General features: G+C 39.7%; 2 protein-coding genes across 4 annotated transcripts in view; one reads left to right on the top strand and one right to left on the bottom strand.

The window, feature by feature from the left end:
- LOC137291705 (phosphatidylinositol 3-kinase regulatory subunit gamma-like) overlaps positions 1-6,258 on the bottom strand; it is a 151,240-nt gene extending 144,982 nt beyond the window's left edge. Inside the window, exons 1-2 of one of the 3 annotated variants that reach the window (XM_067823153.1) lie at positions 6,180-6,258; positions 111-169 (exon numbers count right to left, since the gene is read on the bottom strand). The gene's annotated coding sequence lies outside the window, so the exon portion shown is untranslated. Of the gene's footprint in view, positions 1-110; positions 170-6,179 lie in introns of those variants that run through there. The other 2 variants (XM_067823152.1, XM_067823155.1) reach the window with 2 other exon arrangements.
- Positions 1-18,460, top strand: part of LOC137291711 (replication termination factor 2-like) — a 559,227-nt gene that overhangs the window by 361,965 nt on the left and 178,802 nt on the right. The gene's annotated exons all lie outside the window — the stretch shown is intronic.

Genomic DNA, 18,460 nt, shown 5'->3' with positions numbered 1-18,460 from the left:
AAGAATCACAGAAATAAATAGATAAAATAATCAATAAAATTTTCACTCTACCAATACTGTTATTACTAGTGTTGAATCAATGACATCCATCAGCCTTGACAATGACATACCTGGGTGGAGGTGCTGGTGAATATCTTACTGCTCAGCCAGAGTGCCTTCACTCCTCTACCTGGATCAGGGAACCACATATCAGAAACATGGAGGCAGTTAGCAATGGAAACATACAATGGGGGTCACAAACATGCAGAATACTCAAGAGAAGCAGTATGATCACTAATTATGCCCACATAATCACAATGTATGGTTCACAATGGTACATGAATATAATTTGATATCAACGCCATGAAAAGTTAACTATGTAAGATAACCTGTCATACACATCAAAATATATGAACATTTGGACCACGTCCATGTTGGAGTACAGAGCATGCGAACTGAATCAGACTTAACACAAAGACTTGTCAGCTCAGTCAATACACTATATTTGAATGAAGTATGTGTGACCATGCTTGCCATAAAAGGTGACTATGCTTGACGTGGGAGGCAACTAACAGGACCGGGTGTTCAGACTCGCTGACTTAGTTGACATGTCATCGGTCCCAATTGCGCAGATCGATGCTCATGCTGTTGATTACTGGATTGTCTGGTCAAGACATGATTAGTTACAGACCGCCGTCATATAGCTGGAATATTGCTGAGTACAGTGTAAAACTAAACTCACTCTCTCACGAGAGACAAAAGCTGCAACATATCACTTAGAAAAAAACATCATAGTTCTAACTATTTTCCACAAGCATCAATGAGCATAAGGTTCAGCATCTAAAATATAGATTTATATAGAGTACGTTGGCTGGTGAAGTGAAAGATTATAAAAAACAACAGGTTTTAGACATGGCCTGATGGCCACGATGATCACAACTGGATGTTTTGTCATAGGGGATGATTGGTCTGAGTTGTCTCCCCTGATCCATAAAGCATTGGGACATTGCCTGATTATCTCAGTGGTGGTATATAAATATCATAATGAATGAATTGGTTGTGGTATAACGCTCAACAACTTCTCAGTTATAACAGGGCTGATTTTCAGCGTAACACTGGAGATACGAAGCCTTTCTCTTTGAACCACACATTAAAAAGAAAATGACACTATCCACCAATTACAAGTGATTTCACACTTCTACCAAAATAAAACCCAACTCACTACTAACTAAGATTACTCAGACAGAGAGACCTTCAAGGCTTCAACATCTTTTCTCTGTATTCCTTCGATTGTTAAGTGGAAATTTTGGCATGATAATGTGATAAGAACCAGTGAATAGAGACAAACATGCAGTCTATGATGATGTAAAGCTTGGTTGTTAACTGGACCAACTGCAACCTCAACTGTACCAAGCTGCAGCCAGGGCATGTTAATATTTAGTTGTAAAAAGAGATGTCTGGAGTACTTGAACACAGAGTACGAGTTGTGATGTATTGCAGTAACCATAATATCTGGGGTTTTTGAACACAGAGCATGAACTGTGATGTCTTGCAGTAACTAAAATGTCTGGGGTATTTGAACACAGAGTACGAGTTGTGATGTATTGCAGTAACCATAATGTTTTTAATGTAATGTTGGGAACTGAAACCAACGATGTTTCAGTGTTACTGTGTATTATCATTTGTTTCAAGACAAGAATAAATCATAAAAATACAGTAAATAAATATCAAATTTGATCTAGCAACAAAATAAATATAACAAAATATCCCTAACAGGTAGGATGGTTCCAATCAACGACAGAGTTACACTACAGCCCTCATTTGCATAAATATTCTGCACTAACCAGACACATAATCTGCAGCTACTTTTTCTATTTCACTGTGCAGTTAGTTAGTTAGTTAGTTAGTTAGTTAGTTAGTTAGTTAGTTAGTTAGTTAGTTCGGTGGGTGGGTGGGTGGGTGGGTAGGTAGGTAGGTAGGTAGGTAGGCAGATGGGTGGGTAGGTAGGTGGGTTGGCAGGTAGGCAGGTAGGCAGGTAGGTAGGTCGGTAGCTATCTCGGTGGGTAGGTGGGTAGAAGGCTTAACTCACTTCTATAGAAAATAATACTTTTCTACACAAAATAACTGTTTATCTCTGAATAGTAACAAGTCTGCATAAAATTTCAAATTTTAAACCTTAACACACTGGTCTGACCACACTGATGATGACAGTTGAAAAACAACAAGTAATTTTGTCACCTTCACAGGCCATTCAAACAAGCAATGCATTAAAAGTTAAGAATTCCATGGGGAATTTTGTTTTGAAACCACCACAGTTTATATCCTGGGATGGGGTGGTTATTTCCAAGCAGATATTGTTGAAATTCAGGTTTCAAATTGAAACTCCCAATAATGTATATTCTATTAAATTCCTCAAATGACAAACTAATCTGCAATGGTCAAATCTGCTGGATATCCTTACATCAGTATTATTGGGCAAAGTCATTTCAAACAAGCGGTAAAGGATGAGGAAAAAAGAGTTCAGTTGAAAATAGCTCAAAATATTCTGGCATGATTTTTCATAAAAACACCAAAAAAACGACTGAAAACAACTCCTCATTTCTCAAAGATGCCTCTCAGAAAGAATGTTGTTACAATTTAACTAAAATAACCCATGCAAGGATCTAAGCTTTAAACATGTCTGAGCAACCAGGTATCATTCACTTCACGATGGACTGTACAGTGTCATGCAGTGTGGTGGAGTTTGCTCTGTAACTTCCTGTATCCACACTGATAACATTTCACATTAGCCTTAATACCACTCCAGCAGGTGGTGAAACATGACAAATATGACGTATCATATAACAGATAGTGTTATGGCATGATAAAATACTACTGACTAGGTACTACAATCACCACAATCTTTAATATTTATGAAACTAAACAGTAAACAATGCTACTAATTATTTCAGGCTGTTTACGACATAGGATTCTTTAATGAACAAACTGCCCACCCCACGTAAGTAGGAGATATTTCTTAAGGCATTCACAGGGAACACTAAAGTTTGACAACATATCCTAAAATCTTAAAAGTTGACTTAAAAGTTTTCACACGTCAAACACGTCGTCAAGGTCAAGTTTATAAGTGTGAACAAACCAACACGCCACCAACGCCAATTTCAGAGTTGTCAAACTGTTGTCAAAAAATAGGATTGGTCTCTATTCTCACTAACTTTTCCATCCAATTTTTGATTGTCCAACTTGAGATTGATGTGTGAAGTGTTATCCAACTTGTGTTGTTCAGAAACAACTAATTACAGTCAATGAAACTGTCATGTGACCTCACCGATAGAGACGTGGTGCTCAAATTATAGGAATGTTTAACAACATATGTTTAATATGTGAAACCACAAGTTTGTTCACTTTTAAAACTTTAACAACAAATGTTGTCAACATGGTCAAACTTTAGATTGTCGTGTGAAGAAAGCTATAGACATAACTGAATGTCATGCTCTAGAATGAAATATGTTTCATTTCTAAGGAGACGAAATATTTGCACATATTAATAATCACTGATGAATCAAAAGCCAAGATATAACATATTTTAAGCGTAGAAACTGTAACCATATGAAGAAATAATATGTGGCAGACAAAACTTGCTATTCAAGCAATTTCACAAACACTATTGCTGACTATTCCAGTTTTTCAAAATGAACGCATATTTTAATGAGAATAGGATCTTAAGAACAGCCCATGACTTTGACAAGAATCAAACTTCCTCAAACAGCTGGAATCAAAGACACCCACACATACATGCAGATTAAACACAACTCTTTGACAACACTGCATTGAATCAAACTTATGGGTGCTAAGGATGAGGAGGGCACACTAACCACTGCACATCTGTACGTTACTGCAAAGCATGGGCACTAACCAACAGCCATTCACCCACAACCATGGTTGCATTCAAATTACTTTTCCACAGGGTCAACTGAGTTCACACATATTTCCTTCTCAACAAACTTTACAAGTACCTAAAAATGACATGAATAGTGAAACAGAAAGAACAGTGATTCTGACAATGCTGTAAAAAGTTACTGCACACCTAACATGTTCATATGTTCAGATGATATCACTGAAGCAAAGTGTTACTGTTACTAGCGTTAGCTGACTGATATGAGATGAACTCATAATCTATCAATGCAAAAATCATGGAAAAAACAATATACTTTTCTTATGGACTGCAAAAAAATATCAAAACCTTCCCTAAGATTTGGCCATCCTTGGCAGAGGGATGAGGTGAATTTAATAGAATCTACAGGGATGTAGCAAAATGATTAAATCATAATATGACAACAGACTGGTCTTCTTGCTGACAGTAATTGCTATAAGAAGCAAAGTGAAGGCATCGCATTACAACAGAATTGAAAATGTACCTATTAACCTATCTGTACTAGTATTAATCAATGAATGTTTAGTCAGTAGGTTAATGCAGCATCCACATCAGACTTGTTTGGCCAAAAACACTGGTTACCATGGTTACATAGAGCAGGATCATGGTGAGCATGCACACTCATCATCCTGTTTCCACAATATTTCAACTTTTGTATTATTCCTAGTGACAGTGTATCTAAAACTAATTTTTTTAAAAAAAGTATTGAAATTTAGTCTACAAATAAAGACTGAACAGTCAGGTCTAGATTGCCGCAGCTTCAACTTTGGAATTATACTGGGCTGTCTGATTTATTTATTAATTTTTTGTAGTAATATACCTTTCAATAAAATTATCTTATTCTGAGATGAAACGTTAGTGTGTCAGTAACAACATAAATCATCATCCTTCCTCAATCACCTGGAATCTATTACTTGCAAATGCAAACCTAATATTAACAACTGATTGGTGTCTACGGGCAGCGAGTCAAAAGCATTGAAACTGTCCCTGATTGATCCTTTCGAGGCCACACAAAGTGCAACACATTACATCTAAAATTACTATACTCTATTACAAATCCCTGCATTTACATGTCATCAAACTGGGTACTTTAAAGTTATATTTTACATTTCACAGCAATTTAACTGCTGCTTTGCTTTGTTCTAATGACAACATGCTTCTGGAGTATGTTGAAAACATTTTCTTATAACGAGCCTTGATCATGCTTCTTGATTCTCAAAATAATTCCTGTAAGCTCTTAGTTCACTTGGAGTAGTTTATGCAGTTAATTTACTCAGGCTCCACTGATCCATTCACTGATCAGCTGTCTCAACAACTTTCAAAATATGGGTTGGGACAGGTACCCCTAGCTCTATCCTCTGCTGAGATTTACTATTCCCTAAGCAAGCCTTAGAGTTTGCAATGTTTATTGGCTTTTCACAACTATAAGGCCACGTTTTCAGTTAGAGGTTGATGTGCTATCATACATATGACATTTTAACCAATCAATCCAACATGAAGAAAGCAAACTGTAGGAATATTTGCAGAGAAAAATGGCTAATCTGGTTCTTGTACCAGAGTAAACACATGTAATGTACATGTATTTCAGAATGTGGCTATGGTCCATGGTACTCGTAGAGTGAACACCTTAATCAAGTTGATCTTGATCTCAAGAATGTGCCCCTAAGTGTTACACTTGTTACCGTTGTTACAAAAACACACAGTAAAATTCAGGAATCCCATTTTCTGAAGACTGAGTAAAATCATCAGGCCAATTATGACATCACAATGAATCATACACTCAAACTTCACAAGGTCAGTGTCTCAGCTGAACTGCCATACATGTAAATATGAATGATAATCACGACAAATTGAAGATTTAGCATTTTCAGCTTTTGACAACTTCAAATTCGTCACAAATCAGACAAATTCGTATGGAACTGATTTAAACTTTCCAACATCGTTGACAATAACACTCGGCTCTGCCAACAATATTGTTCAACTATGAATTACTGAGAAACGCACATTCACTTTACCTTACTGCCACAAAACAAACAACGATTCACGTAAGCTGCGTTCACCGAGAAGGATTAATAAGAGACGCCACAAACAAAACTACTTCCCCTTTCAATGTGGGTTGTCACGCTTAGATCCGCCGCGCCAAGAATATATTTCGAAGTGAATCTCCAAACTGCAAGAAATCTAACAACCTGTGTATCAAACGGACACACAATAACTGATACATGCTAATTAACGGGTCGAAGAGGTGAATGCATGTGTAAAATTTTACCTGCAAAAACAATGTGTATGTGAGTACTTCAGGAAGCAAGCACCTTACTACCCGCCATGTTGGGCAATGACGTCACGATCGATTGTCTCCCCTTGGAGTTTATGAATGAAAAGGAAAACATTCGAAACAGCCAGCCACGGTTTCTCAGCCATGCGTAAATACACATTGAATCGTTTAACGCCTGGATAGTACTACTTGCTGGTAATTGATTTCACATAAATATTGCGCAGATCGTAGAATGATTTTACAGATTACTTACATTTCACATGGAAATATGGGAAATAAATGGATATCTTGCAGACTTGATCGTCCTGACGATTGGATGTTTGGAGATGGATTGTGAACAGAGCAAGAGGGTTTGAGGGGTGATGTTTCATAAACAGCACCGGAAATTGTCACGGTGGATGCACGTGCAAGTTGGGAACGATTCTTGCTCTCATGTGTTGCACTTAACAAAATACATTGACAAGTTTTAGATTTTTTCATGAGCTTTTACTTTAACCATTTCTAACAATAACGAAAAAGATAATCTACATCATTTTTTTCTAATTCAAAGGTGTTTATCGTTATTGTTAGAAAATTGCTGTTACACGTTATTATGCACCTTGATCCGGGCTTCTTGCATTGTAATCACTCATCGTAACTAAAACACTCCAAACCACTGACGCAAAGAATCCTTGAATGTTTACGTTACCACTGAGAGACTATAACCCCCCAAATGCAGGTTATCTGTCCCCCATGAATGAATGAAGTCAAGAACCTTTCCAGTTGGTCATTCCATTTCACTGTCCTTTGGTTCAAAACTAACCAAGTTCAGAAAATATCACTTGCAGTAAATATCGTTTGACGCGTACCATGGTAAATAGCACTTTACGTATATCAGGCTAATTATCACTTTACGTGTATCGGGGTAAATATCGCTTTACGCCTATCAGGTAAATATCACTTTACGTGTATCGGGGTAAATATCACTTCACGCATATATAGTAATTAGCACTTTACGTGTATCTGGGTAAATATCACTTTACGTATATCAGGGTGAATATCACTTCACACGTATCTGGGTAAACATCACTTCACACGTATCTGGGTAAACATCACTCTACGCGTTTCAGGGTTAATACCACAGGGTAAATTTCACATCACGCGTATCGGTGTATTGACTACGTCATCAGGGGCCAATGTTGATATCGGTGTTAGTTATTATGCACACATTTCTAAAGATTCCTCACGAAAGATACACTTAAAAGCAGGACATTCGTGCTGTGTCATTTTTGTGGATTTCAGCAAATGCTTGTACTACTACACTTTCTTTATACACAGGCGCGCGCGCACGCACGGACACAAGCACGCGCACATGCGCAGAATATTGCATAGGCCTATTATTCTCTGGTGTGTGAATCTATATTTGTGTCCACTATCCAGTGTGTCTGTACTGATATGAAGGACTTTGAGGCGCTGTCGGATCGTGATATTCCGGTTTCATCTGGCTAAAATCAACAGGAAGGGCGTATTTGCTGAGCACAGGTTCGTGTTTCAGACGAGATGACTTGAGACATGCAACAGACCCGTCAAGACCCAAATTATTTCATTTGTTTGATTATCTTTATAGTTTCCCCGATCCTTAGTTGTATTTGGATGTTTTTATATGTTTGTATTTTTTGTTATATTGTATTTCGTGTTTGGTGTTTTTTGTTTGTGGTTGCACATCCCATACCCTCTTTAAGTGTCTGTTGCATGGTTTGACCTAGATCGCCAGTGATGATATCTGAAGGTACGAATCTGTTTGCCGACATGCTGGAACATCGCTAAAGCTTCAAATCAGCAAACTCCTCACACATTTCCGTCTGAATTCTACATGGAGAGTGCACAGATTTATCACTTACAGGTGACTACATATCTGTCTAAAACCTAGAAGAACTCTTGGAAATTCTTGATTCTTTGTTGGGAAATCTTGCGGTTGCAACTGGCAGCTTGAGTGGAGGGCTGTTACTAATGGCATATGTAATAATATTGTTGGTAGTAATCTCACAGTTACAGAACCATATTTTATCAGATACAACCCATCCCTAACTAGTTCATAGATCCCTACATGAAGTAAATCTTCATTTCAGGCATTTTATTGTGTATTTTCTTGGGCCGTGCTTGAAATATGGCGGCTCTAACTACATATGCATCTTTATTACGACTTTTCATTGTAAGAGGGAAGTTACACATCCACAGAACACAGGCGCGCACCACGGGTCCGAACTTGAAATCGATAAACTAACTCCCACTTTACTATCCAATCCCCTTACTATAGGTTATATAGTAAGGGGGTTGGATAGTAAACCGGGAGTTAGTTATAGGTTATATAGTAAGGGGGTGGATAGTAAACTGGGAGTTAGTTATAGGTTATATAGTAAAGGGGTTGGATAGTAAACTGGGAGTTAGTTATAGGTTATATAGTAAGGGGGTGGATAGTAAACTGGGAGTTAGTTATAGGTTATATAGTAAGGGGGTTGGATAGTAAACCGGGAGTTAGTTATAGGTTATATAGTAAGGGGGTTGGATAGTAAACCGGGAGTTAGTTATAGGTTATATAGTAAGGGGGTTGGATAGTAAACCGGGAGTTAGTTATAGGTTATATAGTAAGGGGGTGGATAGTAAACTGGGAGTTAGTTATAGGTTATATAGTAAGGGGGTTGGATAGTAAACCGGGAGTTAGTTATAGGTTATATAGTAAGGGGGTTGGATAGTAAACCGGGAGTTAGTTATAGGTTATATAGTAAGGGGGTTGGATAGTAAACTGGGAGTTAGTTATAGGTTATATAGTAAGGGGGTTGGATAGTAAACCGGGAGTTAGTTTATCGATTTTTCGGACCTGCGATGGGCGCCTGTGCCACATCATACGGACTTCTGTATGCCACTTGCAGAAGACTGAGCGTTAGTCTCACTTAAACGTTGTCATATAAGTCTGATGTTTTGAAGACAGAAAGAAAAAAATTCCTAAGTTACCTGCTGGGCTGAACGCGAGCACTGTGTAGTCAGCTAGACTAACACACAGTCTCTGAACATATGCAATTTTCATAAAAACAAATAATTCCATTTAAACTGAAATGGACCTTAGTAATTTAAGATGAGAAATCCTGAACCTGGGGATATATAGACTTGCTTCACAGCGGATTTTAGCTGTGCAGACTGGGCTAGGCGGAAGGGAATATAATGCGGTTCATTACTAGCAGTCAGAATGTGAGTGGTGTCACCTGGCTTGACTGGATAAAGAGTGTTTCATTGTGACATGCTCCGAGTGCTCGGAATGCATTGTGGGAAGAAAATCCACGTCTAACGTCCCCCGTTTAGCAATATGGCTGCCATGACATTCAGTCATATTATATATTGTTTGTAAAAATGGTTCACAATATGTACATATTGGATGTTTGGTGAGATAAAGTCCATTTGGCTATGAGTTACATCGCCTTTCTGCTTGCTGAATACAAGTATTCACAACATCAACATTGATGGATTAATGGTCGTGTTTTCAGGTGCAGCAAGACAGGAATGTATGAACAAAATTTGTGAGTGAGTGACTGAGATTATATTTATGCTACTTTTAGCACCTTTAAGCAATATTCCAGCAATATCGTGGCGAGAGGAACCAGAAATGGCGTTCACACATTGTATCCATGTGGGGCATGGAAGCCGGGCCTGCAGTGAGATGAGCGAACGCGTTAAACACTAGGCTGTTCCACAGCCCAATGTTAGTGAATGAAGTCTACAAATTAATGAATAAAAATAAAGAACAATAATTTAATTGAGCATATTTCGTTTTAAGAAGAAATATAGTCGTGATTAGTAATGATTTTAAGTAATGTCAGGAGTATTTCATGTTTAAAAGTAGCTATACAAATACGATAGTACATGTACTCCTGACATATGTTTAGTGGGGTAATGGAGACACGACTGCGTAAGTTGTGCAGTGGATGCGCGTCACGACACTCGGTGTTGTAACATGTGAAACAAGTCAAACAGGAAGCCGCCAAGTCCCGTTTTTCTTTACCGACATTGTAAAAGGACAACACCTGCAATGTTGATGAAGTACATCCCCTGGAGATATTTTTAGTACCTTGATCCCCACTATCGTCGGTCATCCTCCAGTCATGCACTATGGCTGTACACATTGTAAGTGTGTAACAAGTGTTTGTATGTGATAACGCGTTTGTATGTCGCAATACATTCTTATATCAGTATAAGAACGAATTGAATTGAACACATTAGCATGGTCTACGTTATGTGACGTCAGTGGTTCGTACATGGGCGCGTCCAACTCGTTTGTGCATGTGTATGTCAGTCGGGTACGTGGAGCACAGGAAGGTCAGATTCTGCTGGGAACCTTGGGTGTTCGAAGCTTGATATTGACGACAATTACATTGTAAATGCCTATGAGTCAAGTCGAATTCGATGGTCCACCCGTGTCCATAACTTGTATTTGCCCCAGACTCCTTGGACTGATGAGCTTTCCATTTTATGTAACCTGCACAGTCGGATTTGAAACAACAAGTTATCGAATAACAAACCGATGACAGAACGATACAAAAGTATCAGTGGCACAGATAATATGTTTATTATTCACTTTCTGGTAACATACCGTTAAAATATATCGATTTGTTTCAACGATAAAAAGTACTTTCGCGATATATATTCAAAATGTAATTTGCAATTTATAATATTTATCTTAGATCTAGATCATACGAGGATACAATATCGACCATAATTTGTTCATAGCTATGTTAATATACAGTTTGACAATTAGTAATAAACAGTTTAGAGTGTCTAGTCAAGTTGCTGCTTGCAGAGTTGAAATCCGACCACAGCTGCGGTTGTGTTGACGATATCACTGATGAGGGAGTCGGGGCTGCAGAGACTGTCGTTACTGGTGGACTCTGTGACGATGCTACCGCAACTGTTGTCTCCATCTCCTCTGTCTTGTTCGCTTTGGTATTTCGCTGTACTCACAGATGCAGCTTGGGTTCTGTCTGTTCCCGCTCTGCTTCTAGTTGTGTCCAGCAATGGTGGATCGTCAAGATTCAACCTTGAAGACCTCGCACAGATTCCCCGTGGTGGGCTGACAATGCTTCTCTGCAGTGCGGGCGTGTCACATCTCTGATGCTGAAGTTCTTCTGTTCTATTTGAAAGATGTTCAGCGTTTCCTTCTGACGGAAGTCTCTCATTGCACGGTAATGTCGGAACCCAGTGTATGTCACTCCATGCATCTTCGTTTTCCTGGTGTTGGACACACTCGGGTCTCCGTGCTAGCAACTCATGTCTAGACGCTAAACTTGGAGCAGCTGATAGTATCAGCCGTCTCTGTCTACCACTGGTACTGCTATGGGCAACAAATGGATGTTGGTGTTGTGAGGCTGAACTCAAAGACGAGGAAACGAAATGAGAGTTCTGGTATTCTTCGAAAACTGAATTCATCAGTCTGCTCATGACTCGTCTCTGTCTGTGAGGATTTGTTTGTGCCTGGACATACTGGCTAGGAGTTAGTGGCACCAGATGTCCATCAACAACCACAAAAGGTAATAACATCTTCACACAGGGAGCAAGTGTACTCATTGTAAACAGACAGATCCTACGATAAACAACACACTATATGGTGAGCTCAAAGCGCGCGAAGATGACTAGAATAAGATGTGTTCTCTTGCGGATGTTGCTCCGGGGTTATTGTGACGTCATAGAGACTTTTCACATAAATACAATGGCGTCAGATATAATTGAGGCAAACATAGTGGTGTTTTTGTGACGTCATGAGATTGTGACGGACATGATGCGGCGTCATACAGTAAGGTCGTGATGTTGGATGACATCAAAGCAATCAAATGTAAGATACTGACTGGGCAAATAGACAAAGCTCTGTTTTGGATTACCCTCAGAGACGAAGCTTCGCCATTGCGGCGTGAAAGAGGACGACTTCTTTCAGAAATAATGTAAAGATACAGTAGAGGACTCCAGAAAATGGGTTCAAGGAGACGATTGTTTTACGGAAAACGTCACCCCCCAAAAAACAAAAAAACAAAAAACAACAAAAAAAAACACACAAAAAAACAAAACAAAAAAACCCCAAACAAACAAAAAAACAAAAAAAACCCCAAAAAGTCCCAAACCCCAAGCTCCCAAAATGGTCTTATCTGTTAATCTAGCTTGTTATAGGAACATTAATATCAGCGTGTGAACATGTATTTAAAGATATTAGATGTTTGCATGGTTACCTTATCTATTTCTGAGTGAATTTTCAAACAGTTCAGTCGCTCTGATAGGGTGTATGGTTGGTGCACATGTTGTGGTTACTGTCTGTAATTAAGCAATATGTTTCTGGGTTTTTTAGTATCTTAAGATGTATGTTCCACTGAATATTTATCTTCCCATTTACATAAGATTCGTTAGAAAACTTTACCCCTTTTCTAGAACATTCAGCTTTTGTTACATGTATCATACTATCTAAAACTTCACTGCAGAACCTCTCTGTGATTGACAGTAGCATGAAGTTATTATTATTCTTTTTATTTCCTCCATAGGAGAGTACAAGGACATGGCGAAGCATTGTTTACATAGATTTACAGATTGATTAGGCTGTTTTGAATACTTTGCTATGCAGTACAAAAAATAGAGGTGAAAATAGAAAAGTCTTTTATGACTCTCTTGGAGTATAGCTGGCTGGTTTCTTCATCGAATTGCAATGGTGGGTTGCAGGACAACAGACATGCAACAATGTCTACATCTGTCTTTCTGTGAAGACATAAGCTTATCTCACTGGGACCAACACAACTGATGTCAGACCACAGGGTATCCCTTAGGTACGTAGCCGGCTCACATTGACATACACCATGAGTTAGGAGGTCTGCACATACTCTGTCACAGAGTTTGCACACCCCTGTGTCTCTTCCTAGTCTCCATGACGCACATTTTCTGATGATGGATAGAGCTGCTCTTTTCAGTTCAGGGTAGTCCTTGGAGATCAGCCAAGCTGTATGAGGACGCAGTGTTGGGTGGATGGTCTTGAAGTGTTGGAGATCAGGGTCTGAGCTGAGACGTGTGTTCCAGTTGGAGACCTCTGTGTTGTGAACGGCTGTCTTTACAATTCTTTTCCATTTCTGTTGTGTTTCGAATATGCCTGACTTTAGAAAGTTCTCCATATGCACCAGTAGTCTATGTTTTCCGAGGATTCTGTATATGGAATGGAATGAAACCGGCACTGGGTCATCCGCCGTTGTATCTATGTAAATACAGCCTGGTCCTGAGGATTTGGCGTGGTAGGAGATACTTCTTGTTATTACACAGCTGTCCAAGAAAGAGGAGCTTCTTAATATCAATATGTGCTTCTAGTGGAGTCCAGCCGATGAGTGCACTGCATATGTCAGTTCTACTGTGGCGCGGGAGGCCTTGTATGAGTTTTAGGGCAAATCGTTGTGCTCGTTCTAACGCTAGCATCTCGTGACTGGTAATATTGGACCACAGTTCACAACCGAATAGTGCTTTCGGTATAGCAACTGACCGCAGTAGCTTAGATGAAGTCACTGGACTTAGCCCATGTGGATGACAACCTGATCTAGAGGGTACCATTGTGGTCGATTTCAGTTTGGAACAGCTCTGTAGTGTTCTCTCCCAGGAGTTGAATTGGGAGTTTAGGATAATCCCAACATGCTTGATCTCTGACACTGCTGGAACTACTTCCTTGTATAGACGAATGTGTGCCATCAGCTTGTCCTTTTTGCCAAACCGAACGACTTGGGATTTTGATGGTGAGAAGGTGAATCTCCATGTTGAACTGTATTCTTGACAGATGTTGACCATGTCCTGTACATCTGCGTTCACTGGGCTTATTAAGGCAATGCCATCCGCCTGTGTTGGTGCCACAACATGAAGGTCAAGAATCATTGCACCTTTCTTACTTTGACTGAGATGTTGTAGTAGACCATCTATGTAGAGTAAGTATAGTTTAGCGGAGAGGATGCTTCCTTGTCTCTTACCTCTGTATAGTGGGAACCAGTAAGATAATTCGTTGTTGGCTGCAACACAACTTGTCATGGATTTATACATACTGTCAATGGCTAACCATATGGCGTTGTGTATGCCCAGGTTGTACAGTTTGTGGAGAAGGCCTGCATGCCACACGGTGTCAAACGCTTTAGAGCTGTCAAGGAAGCAGACGTTAACACTATCTGATCTCTCAAGGTAGTGGTGAACAGTTTCTTGAATGACAAAGGATGTATGACACAAAGACAGTCCTTTCTGGAATCCATACTGTTGGTTAGACGGGAATGATTTAGATTCTGCAAATTCCGGAATCCTCTTGGTGAGGACAGACTCGAAAAGCTTGAATATTACGGGAAGTAGCGTGACACCACAGTAAGAGTCTGGTTGAAGTTTCGATTTCTGGCCGCCTTTATATATGGGAATGACGAGTCCCTTGGACCACTCTCTTGGAATGTATCCAGACATCAGGATGGCGTTGAACAGCTCCGCTAAGGCTACGTACAGGTAAGATCCACCGTATTTCAGATGTTCATGACTTATGCCATCTATTCCTGCAGCTTTGTTGCAGCTTTGTTGTCTCTTTAGACTTTTACATAATGAGGTGATTTCTTTTGCAGATGTGGTTATGTTGCTTATGTCAGACTATAGCAAGCGAAGTTTGTTTCTCAGTTGTTCTATTTCTGATTCTATGTCCCTCTTATACTTGTCATCAAAATGTTTCTCTCCTTGGTCCTTATACACACTCTTCAGATGATCTGCCATTGCATTGCAAATAGAGTGTGGATCATATAGCCTTTTACCATCTACCTCAAGACACGGAATCTGTTGTTGTTTCTTTCCTTAACACAAGAAGGACCAGAAACGTTTCAGGTCCATATTGCCTGCATCGTCTATGTCCTTGAAGTATTCTGATTCATAGCGTGAAGACTCTTTTATCAGACTTTGTCTAAAGACGTCCTTAGCCGCCTTGTAGAGCTTGAATGTGCTGTTTTCAAACCCCCTTGGCCTGCCTGCATCCAGCCATTCAAGTCTCCTTCTCGTCATAAGTTTGTGATTTTCTTTGACGGCATCCTTCCAGAAGGGTTTGAGATACCTCCGGAATTGTTTCTTAGGGATGCACATTTCGCTTGCGTTGAGTAGAGAGTCTATGATCGTTTGGTACAGCCATTCTATTCCTTGATCACAAGGTTTGATTTTTAAGTTCAGTGGCCACAGAATGTGTGTTACTGCATAAGTATATTCTAGTGTGAATCCACTTTGCACTGCTTTATTCCAGGCATACCTTTTATATATGTGATTCACTTCTGTCTCTGTAGAATGCAGATTTAGTCCGAGAGAGCATGAGATAGGATTGTGATCGGACACATTTAGTGGGTTATCATCTCTGACTTTAGCGTTAGTTATAAGATTGCACAGTTCTTCGGGTACTAAAATATGGTCAAGTGCTGCCATTGGTCCTCCATTATATGCCGTGAATGTGAATACCGGCTCGCTGCAGTTGGATTCCATGTTCACTGACTTTAACCCTAGTTCCAGAACACAGTTACTGAGAAGACTATCTCTGTTGTTGAGAGTTGGTGTGCATCTTGGCCCAGCGATAGCTGCGTTAAAGTCTCCCATCATCATTACATCTCATTTTGGCGAATAGGTCCTGACAAATGGTCCTGATCATGGTGACATATTCACAGAATAAGTCATTAGATCTGTTTGACGGAGGCAAATATACAGAGAATATGAATAGGGGCGATGTGTAAGCGTTGCAACCTCAATTCCACTTATTCTATGATTCTCTGTTGCTATTTCTCTGATGTGTCGATTAAGTTTTTGCTTACATAATAGCGCAGTACCCCCACATGAAGGTGCTCTATTCGGATGATGATTTGGCTCTGGAGCTGGGTTTGCAATTACAAAATAATTAGCGTTAAGAGAGTTCATAAAGCATAGATTGTACTCCCTCAGTTGATGGTCAGAGATTGCGCAAATGTCTATGTCGTCATTCTGGAGACATTCATTCAGATAAGGTACACTACTCATAATCCCTCTGGTATCCCGTGCACTCTTACGCTCTCTGATAGTCTTCCAGAATTGCTCACGGGGCAGCCATGGTTTGACGATTATGTTTTCCGGCCAAAACTTACGGTTTTCTAGTATCTCTTTATCCTTGAAGAAAACGTTTACTTGGGCAGCTGCTGTTCCTTTTTGTTGGTGATTAAAGATGCGAATGTATGTCACTGTGACACCATTCTTTTCAAGGTAGTTCCTAACAGACTCTTGAGTGCTATCTTTGTGTATGCCACCGATGTAGAATCTGGCAGTTCTTATTCTGGGAGGAGCTGCGCGAAAGTCAGCCTGATGCATGTCTCTGGTCGCAGCACAACAGTCCTTACTCACATGAGTTTCGATACGTCTGGGCTCCGAAGGGTCTTGTGTATTAACACTGCAAGCTGGTGGCTTTTTTAGACACTGCGTTGTCACGTTGACATCTCTCTGCACACATTGACTATATGATACCTCTCTTGTTTGGGGTGATATCTTTGCTTGAGAATTTAAGTTTTTGTCCTTCTCGAATAGAGTATGTGTTAAGTTGCTGGCAGTTGAAGGTAGTTTGCTGTGACTTACTGTACACTGTGGAGCTATGTTATCCGCGTAACCCCGGGACTTATCTTTCTGTGTGAGAGTATCGGTTGGCATATCCGTGGCAGTGTTGCCACGTGGGTTACCTTGACGACGGTCAGCGGATTTATTCTGTTTTGACACAAAGGGTTTAGTTGTAGGTACTCTCATTTGTGTTTGTTTCAACTGTTTTTCAATATTGGCAATTTTCTTCTTAAGGTCTTCCGTTACTCTGACAGAGTTCCTGTTCGATTTATTTATTTCTGTGATGTCAGCATCCAGTGAGTCGAATGATATGGTGACAAGTGTCACTTTTGATTTTAAGTTGGTAATTCCTAAGCTCCTTTCATCTGATATCCGTACTAATTCCATTTTTCTTTCTTCTGTTTCTGTTTTCAGTGTGCTTAAGTCTTTCTTCAAATCATTGATACGTTTGTCTCTCTTGTTGTTTGCGTTTTCAGATTTGTTTGTTTCTTTCTCGAGTGTCTTTAGAAAACTTTACCCCTTTTCTGGAACATTCAGCTTTTGTTACATGTATCATACTATCTAAACCTTCTCTGCAGAATCTCTCTGTGATTGACAGTAGCATGAAGAAATAAGCTTCCAGTTATAAAAAGAGGGAAAAAAACTGAAGTGGTGTTCATCGGACGTTCCTGACAAGGACAAAGGCGTGAAGGTGAGACCCATCGATTGTCATTATCACCAACTGGTTGTAATTGGGCGATCATAAATGCAGCGTGACGGAAGGTGAATCTTCAGTACACCTTATCTCATCCCCCATCTGCACAAACAATCAAATGTCAAACTGTTTACCGCTGCAAACAAGCAAAATAAAATCGCCTAAACCTCAGTGAATAAGAGAAGCGCCCCCAGGGGAAATTGCAGCTGTCCACAAACGTTCTGAGCCATTAGTTTAATAATGGCAACAACACATAGAAAAGTATTATCTGATGTTATATATTGCAGGGTGCAAAGAAGGGTTTATTTTGTTTTATTGTTTATTTTTAGGTTAATGTTAAAGCGTTCGTTCGTCTCGCCAAAGGCCGGGTTCGATTCAACAGGTTGAATTTTGTGTTCCGACCTGGGGCATTGTAGGAATATTGGCATTGACCTTAACACTCACACTAGACCAGAGAGACACAGAGAGAGAGAGAGAGAGAGAGCGAGAGACAGAGCGAGAGCGAGAGAGAGACAGAGAGAGAGAGAGAGACAGAGAGAGAGAGAGAGAGAGAGAGAGAGCTCATCTGTGTGTATCTATCATTTACCTGTTGCTGCCATAGCTTCTAGTTGGTAAGAACATAAATCATATTAAGTTTCAAGATATTTCCTTAGGTTTCAAAATTCTTCTTCAAGAGTCTTAGTGACATCCTTATGTCAACAGCAGATTAACAATTGTGAACCCGACTCTATTTCTCCCAACACTGCCTAATTTATCAACCCTCCATGATTTTGATATGTTCTGCCTGATTGAAGGACATTTTTGGAAGACGGACTAAGGGCTATGTACATGGGTCTTTTTATATGGCATATAATAATCCTTCAAAGAAACCATACATCTGCTGAGCAGTACATGTAGTCAGTCAACAACTGCATGGCACATACAAAAGGTAGCACCTGTTGATTGTGTATTCCAGACTTTTGCCACTCCTTGA

Source organism: Haliotis asinina, chromosome 7 (assembly GCF_037392515.1).
Source record: "Haliotis asinina isolate JCU_RB_2024 chromosome 7, JCU_Hal_asi_v2, whole genome shotgun sequence".
NCBI classification, from domain to species: Eukaryota; Metazoa; Mollusca; class Gastropoda; order Lepetellida; family Haliotidae; genus Haliotis; species Haliotis asinina.
The sequence above is the reverse complement of the archived record's forward strand: the minus strand, read 5'-3'. Positions and strand labels throughout refer to the sequence as shown.